Below are 7,510 nucleotides of genomic sequence, written 5' to 3' on the forward strand. Positions count from 1 at the left end.
ATTGAGGCCCATCCTTTTTAGCACCACTTCAAGATTTGATTAAGTTCAAGGGGAAGATTTTAAAGAAACTGCAGTGAATTAAATTTAAATGACTTGAGGTAAATATAGTACAGTAATTTTTAAAGCCTACCTTAATACACTGAGTGCTACGGAGGAACACTATTAAGCTCTGACACTTTTGTACATTTCAAAGAAGGGAATGACATTGATTTCAAATACTACTACATAGAGCAATCAATGCAAGTATGCACAGAAGCATTTGGTAGGCAAGGATCTATTCTTTTCTGCTGCAAGTGTGATGTAACCTATTGTGGCAGCCCATTAGAGTTCGGTTGTTAAAAATATGATGGCTGAAGTAGCTTTGTCAATATGGCTTCCTGTCAGAGAACAGGAATTTAATAAAAAAAAAAATTAAAAATTCTGTGTTTTCTGAAAAAATATTTTTTTCAGAAATAGATATTCCTACAATAATAATTTTAATACTGTAAAAAGACAAAGACAAGAATATTTACCTGCATTTCCCTGTCTTCCATTTATGTCCCCTCTTGCCCTTTTATCAATTTCACTTGATAAAAAGGAAAGAACTAGAAGAGAAATGGAGTAAAAATTCTCAAAGGAACCAAGAACCTTTATGGCTTTTGAAGACAAAATAAAACTCTTTTCCAGGCTGAAAGAAACAGGGTGTGGGGGGGAAGGGGGGTCGAGAAAAAAAACTTTAGAGAAGCAAATTTAAAAAAAAAACCCAAAGCTAACAAACCAGAAATTGCTGAACCACTGGTCGCATTTCAAAACCTCGTACAACAAGGGCAGCCGGCCTGCAAGTCTGGAAGGGAATTCGGCCCATGTTATTGGTGGATGATTTCAACACAGCCCCAAGGGAAATGCATTTAAAGATCCATATGTTTTCTTGGCACCAAATCAAGTTCCATTAAATAACATTGTATTCAGCTACACAACAAATTTACTTACCATACATTTCATATGAGAACTAATTTGTTTGATAGGAATATTGCTGATGTTTATATTGGTTTACTGTAATGAAAACAGTATTTTCCAAACTATGAACAAATGCACACCAGTAGTTTTACAGCGGCTTAACCAAAGTACTGGTAGTACTTCAAGAAGGGAATTTATAGAATACGTATGTTTCTCAGTGTTGCTCATGCCAAACAGAGTAAGGGGGTTCCACTACAAAGACAGAACTTGCTTGTAACACTGGAAGAGTCGACCTAAATCCTCTCACAGGCCATGGGCAGAGCCACTGAGGCCAGCAGGACTACAGGCAATTCCAGGCTTGACAGCTTGCTGTATCCGGTACTGCCTTCAGGAAAACCAAATATTCAGGGCTGGTGGAGTGGAGCACAACACGAGGCTCTCCCTTCTCATGACATTACAGAAATTATGAAGGCAATCACTTAACTGCTGTCTCAGCTGAAAGTTAAACCCCTAACTTTCAGATATGAAACCAAGGGACTTTATATAAAATATGAAATTCACATACCATTGCCTATCTGGTCAACAAAGCTGCCAAATATTTTCATACACACAAAAACACTGACAAGCTGTGCTATAAAAACTCTAGAACATCTTGAGGATTTCACTCAGTAATTCCATGAGATCTGGCATTAATCAATTGGACATTTTCAGAAAAAATATATTTCCTTAGTGAGGAAAAAATCCAGTTCTTCCAAGAAAGTCACCTTCAGTGTTTCACATGTTTATATTTTTGCTTAGAGAAGCATCGTTTAAAAAAAAAAAATGAGAAGGAGCCAAGGATGATTTAATGATGCACTTACCAAAACCTCTGCAAATTGTCTTTTTTGTCAGTTTTCGATATACAAAATCAGCCTTGGCACTTTTAACATTAATGTCCATTCTTTTCACCAGGACAGTTCTGACTTCTGGTTATGAGTAATGCTAAATTCTAAATACAAACAGAAGCACAGGCCACATTGTTTCCAAAAAACCATGTCAATATATTATTGTAAATACTGGCAGCACTATCCTTCATTTGCAATCTAGTTAATTTCTTAGGAAATTATTTTAAATTAGAACATGGCACTCCACATCACCTTTTTAAATGCTGCAGGTGGCCACAGTACAAAAATCTCTTCCAGTATCTGTATGGTTGTAAGTGTAGATCTGATAGGATATGTTATGGGATCAAACATTTATCCATAGGTTAACTGTCCAAAAGGAGATGGAACCTACTTCCAAACAAATTTCCTCTCCCTTCCTAAACCAGTGGGAAAGGAAAGGTGGCAGCCAGACAGGCATCTGTAAGTCCTACTTGGAAAATACTCTGTTGCAAACCAAAGAAAGGGTTCATCCCATTTCTGAGACCCCAGCTCCTCACTGGGCATATATTTAACAGATTTAGAGTGTAACCTGTTCAGTGGAAACACTGAAAACCACTTTTTTTTTTTTCTCTGAAAAGTGTAGGATCAAGGCTTAAGTCAAAATGGGCCAATGAATAAACCTGATTTAAATTATTGCATATTTGGAAAAATCCTAGTGATGGAAATGCAATATTTCTTGCCCAGAATGTCATCAGTCAGCCATTATTATTTCTGCAGTGCAAAGAGAAGAAAGAGCTCGGTTTTAAGTAACATTAAGTTTGTTGCCTGAATCCTGTATCACATTAACCTGCAAATTATGCCAACTTACACCTCATAAAAAAGTAAACACAAAAGAGAGACCTTCCTCAGATATATAAGCATACCTTAAGTGGGATAGAGATTAGCAACACAGCTATGGAAGGGAAGGATGGTTGAGCATTCAACCATTCTTATTACTCTGGAAGTATTAAATCACTGCCTTTGCATTTTTGGCATACTACTGTGACTAAGGTTCATAATTATTTTGGCTGCCCCTCACAAGACCTTGGCTACATTAAGAACTTTACCCCAAATCCTCCACACTCAAACAAAACAAACTCCATCTTTGAAGCCAGACTTTCTACATAGATCCATCAGTGGGAACCATAGGCTTTAAGGCACCAGAGGTTGTTCACATGCTTGAATATCATTATTTGGCTCAAACATGATCCAAAAAGGACTTTTTACACTAAGATCAACTATGACAGCAGGTAATCCTTGCAGTCTCATTTAGTTATGCATATTTTAGAGGCCAAGAAGCAGCAGAATTCATATTTTTACAGTTTTTCTACTGTATACATGACAGTAACATCTTGATGGCTTCAATTCGAACTATGATCTGATGTACTTGATGTCTACTAGTATACAGTCTGACAAACACCTTTAATTACACCAAGACAGCACAAGCAAACAATTAATTCTTCTACGCTTTTATTTGGAGTTGCAGACTTTAGATTATTACTCCTTCATGTAATTTAACTTAAAACAATAACTACTTTCAAGAACCTTGGGCAAAATATCCTCTGACCACAAAATACTGGCCCTTTGAAGTGGTGAATCTGTGGTCTATTTAGACAATCTCCACTATGTATTAAGGCCCAGGTTACAAAGTCTCATTGGCTTTGTTCTCAGGAATCTAACTTCCTTGTCACTAGAAATTAATGATCCAAGAATAATGTCTAGCACTCATTACACAACTGTTCTATAGCACTTAATAAGGAGAAACCAACTTCTACTTGCATTTTTAAGGGCTCCTATAGATTCACACAGTGAACCCACAAAAGATTTCAGATGCCTCCTCACTAAAGCAGGGTCTACAGCCCTCACGGGCTTAACAAAAGGATGGAATTTCTGTACTTCAAACTTACAAAACCTACCTCAATGACAGCAGGTTAGCTAAGGTAGTCAGGCTTAACACTGTGCCCTGGGGAATAAGGGGCCTTACTAGATCCACACCATTGGTTCTTCTAAATTTATTTTTTTTTTAATCTAACTGTTCAGTAAACATAATGCTCACCCAAGGCACAGGGAACAAGCTCATTTCCCACCTCTGCCTGAGAGGGTGCAGGTCAGCATCCCACACTCCCAGGAAATTATGGAAACCAGTAATTAGCACACTGATGTAGGATACTGTCCTCTCTACTTCAACTGCAACAGTTAAACCCCCCGTAAGAGAGAGATGGAGAACAAGCATAATTATTTTGCAGGCACTGACCTAAGCAAAGCAAAATCTGGAATCCTCTGGTTTACTGAATAATGATACAGGTCTATACTGAAAAAGGTATTAGATAAATTGACCATATAACATTTTAAGTCCTGGCACACAGGTGAACGTGCTCAGACGGGCAGAGGTTTCACATCTTTAGCTAACACTAGCCGCTGAAGTACAGAATGGGAGTGGGGAAACCACTGCCTTTTCCTTCTGGCTCTCATTTGTAAAGAAAAATATTTTCACTCACAGCTCTGTACAGGAAAAGCACTTGTCTCCCATAAGCTGGGTGCTACTGATCAGTTGATATGAACGTGAACAGGATGTTGCTAAGTCCTATCGCAGTGTATAGAGAAACATTTGAACAGACAACTTGGATTGAAAATAGAACTGCCAGCTTCTCTTTCTTCTGAGTACTGATATCAGGTTCCCACAACAGAAGAGGATTTAGAAAATAAACAAATGTAGGAAACCACATAAATCGGTAATTGTGTTATTTCCTTTCTCTAGAGCACCTTTAAGCTGTATCACAAATGAAGGGTGACTCAAGCTGGAAAACTCACAGAACAGGTTTTTCTTCTAAGATCTCCCAAAAAATCTTCTCAGCTGTCCTAGCATATGTGTCAACTGGAAAGTAAATTCATATTCGCTTTCCTCCATCTTAACAAGTTTCATTCTAACATCGTTCACTAGGTTCCTGCTTCCGTGTTTTGCCATCTGGATCTCATCTTTATAAATACAAGTTACATTCACCCACTTGGCTCACTTCATCTGTAGAGACTTGTTAAATGACTTTAAAGATGATTTACTAAAAAGGCAGTGAAAGATCTAACATGAGAAGAGATTAATATAAGTAGAGAACTTCTTACTTTAATGTCAAAATTACAGTACCAATGACTTCTGGCTTCCCACATTGATCAGCCAATTTCTGCCTTAGTCACATTTGTTCTCTGGTTCTATACATCTGTATGAACACATTAATTACTCAGAAGGCACCCAAGTTCACAGTAATGATCTAGTCACAAATTTCAAACATCTGAAATACAAATGTGTAGCGTCAGAAAAGTAGAAAGAAAAAAAAAGTCCAAACACTACTGCTTTGTTTCTGAAGCAGTGTGGAACACAGTAACTGAGCCCAAGAGAGTTAAAGTTTATATTAAACTAGTTTTCTTTTGCTTACTGAATTGTGTGTTTCACCAAAACAGTATCAAGCCCCAAGATAATAATATCAACCTGTATGGATTTACTCAATCAGTTATTCCAGTTATATTTTTAAACGGTATTAAAAGTTCGTACTTAAAAGTCAAGCTCTTATCTCAATTTGAAAGGAAAGAAAAAAGACCTCAAAAGAGTTACAATAGGAACATAAACCAGCACTCCAACTAATTGCTCCTACCTCTTCTGGAGCAGCACAGAGCCATCTTCTTCCTAAGTTATGTTCTCATATCTTCAGTAACTCAAGTGATACAGATCCATTCTTGGCACTAAAATTTTGCAATTTATTCCTCAAAATGCTGTTCAGGACTGTATATTTAAACATGAACAGAAACAGGAGAAAGCTCATGTACAAAGGGGAAAAACAGAAAAAGGAGAGCACCTTGAGTTTGCTCCTCCTAAGAGAAGATGGCATCTTTCTCTGTAAAATTTTTGTATGATCAGGAGTGAAACATTAGGGATGAATGAAAACAGTTGTGTTCTTTTTCATTCCCTTCATCTGAATCAAGATTCAGCTGATAAGACATACCAGTTCAGGGCTCTGGCACCTGCTACAGAAACTCTGACCCAACAACATGCAACCGGTTAAAAGGGAACTCTTCGATCCCTAAAGATTCTATGAAGCACTTCAAACTCCACCCAGAAATCAACAGGCGGGTTCTGGAGCTGTAGTGCCATAAGCATTGCTGAGATGTCCTTTCAGCAAAGAAACCCCTGCCCTGTTTCCAGTATCAAATTAAAAATGATTTTTTTTTAAAGTGTGGTAAAAAGGGCCAGGTCAAAAAAAAACCCTATCTGAATTACTCCTGAAATATGCTGTCAAGAAGCTTAGCTAATTTTGACTACTAAAGTTTTCATTTGACTAGAGATCTAACAGCAGGCCCACTGTCTTCAAGGACTAATATTGCCTCTGGCTGCTTCTCAATACCAACCAGCAGTCCAAATTTTTTTGGGCTAAACTTCAATCTGTTTGTCCAATATGAGCTAGGCACCATCTGGGACACAGAGCCACACCATCCTCAGCAAATGGGATCGGCGAGTCACAGTGTCCTCACTGTAGCTACCTGCAGACTGAAGGAAAACTACTGAGTTTTCCAACATCCTGAAAGTGACCTCAAAAACTCTGAGATTTGGGACTCCATTACAACATATACCCAATAGATTTACAGTCTTATGCCACAATGCATCTCCTGATTAGTTGGCATTTCACTCACAAGCCAAGGAAGATGGAAGAAAGTAAACTGGGGATTTACTATTTTCTAAGGATGTCATGAAATGCAGACATTTGTAATTGCTTCTCAGCCTATATCAAGGGAACTAAGCCAAACTCTGCATCCACTGTATTTGCAATTATTGACACCTCAAAAACAATCAAAGGAGCTGGCCTTGGTAATAATTTCTATTCCCTCGACAATCTTCTTTCAACTGTTTTACGCTGTTCTTTGACCTTTTTAAAAGCCACCTTGCCAGAAGCCTGCCGCTTTCCCATCTGAATGCACTTGTCACCAAAATGAATTACCACCTTGCATTAGTGACTCAAATAGCCTCTTGATAGGAACTGCAGGAAGAGCAGAAAATGGGACAAAACTCAAAATGATGTATTATTGCTAAAATGCTACTACTTCACTTGTCAAGGATTGTAATTAGAGTTGGGCCAAGGCAATGTTAGCTCAGCTGCCTCTGGACACACCTGTTTCAATTTAATTTGTAGTAATTAGGAAGCCTAGGGCACCAGGAAAAACTGCTGTTCACTTACTGTTTCAAATAGCTGAGTTTTCATGTGCCATTTAAAATGCTGTTTTTCAGAACAGACTGCTGACTTGCTAATGCTAGGAAAATGAAATAAAGCAAAATATTTTTAGCAGCAGGAAGTTGTTACTTGCTACTGCCAATTACATGCCTTGTACTTGAACAGTGACATTTTTTTTCCCTTTGCTTATTCTTCAAGATAGGTAAAAGCTGGCTTAGGTCTCAGTGCACGAGGATTCGAATAAAACTCTCAAGTCCTCCGGAGCTGGCTGATACTTCTGGAGTCATAGTCAGTACTGGCAGCAATCTGCTGTGACAGAGCAAACAACAGTGTCCTAGATCCACTCCTCAGAAAAAGGAAAAGGAAAAGATTAAGCAAGAGACTTGGATCTATTGGCTTTGGCAAAAGGCTGAATACCTTCTCATGCTAAAAAAATTACCGAATTTGGGGAGTAGAAAA

Source organism: Pipra filicauda, unplaced genomic scaffold (genome assembly GCF_003945595.2).
Source record: "Pipra filicauda isolate LSUMZ 115617 unplaced genomic scaffold, ASM394559v2 scaffold147_size4022426_pilon, whole genome shotgun sequence".
NCBI classification, from domain to species: domain Eukaryota; kingdom Metazoa; phylum Chordata; class Aves; order Passeriformes; family Pipridae; genus Pipra; species Pipra filicauda.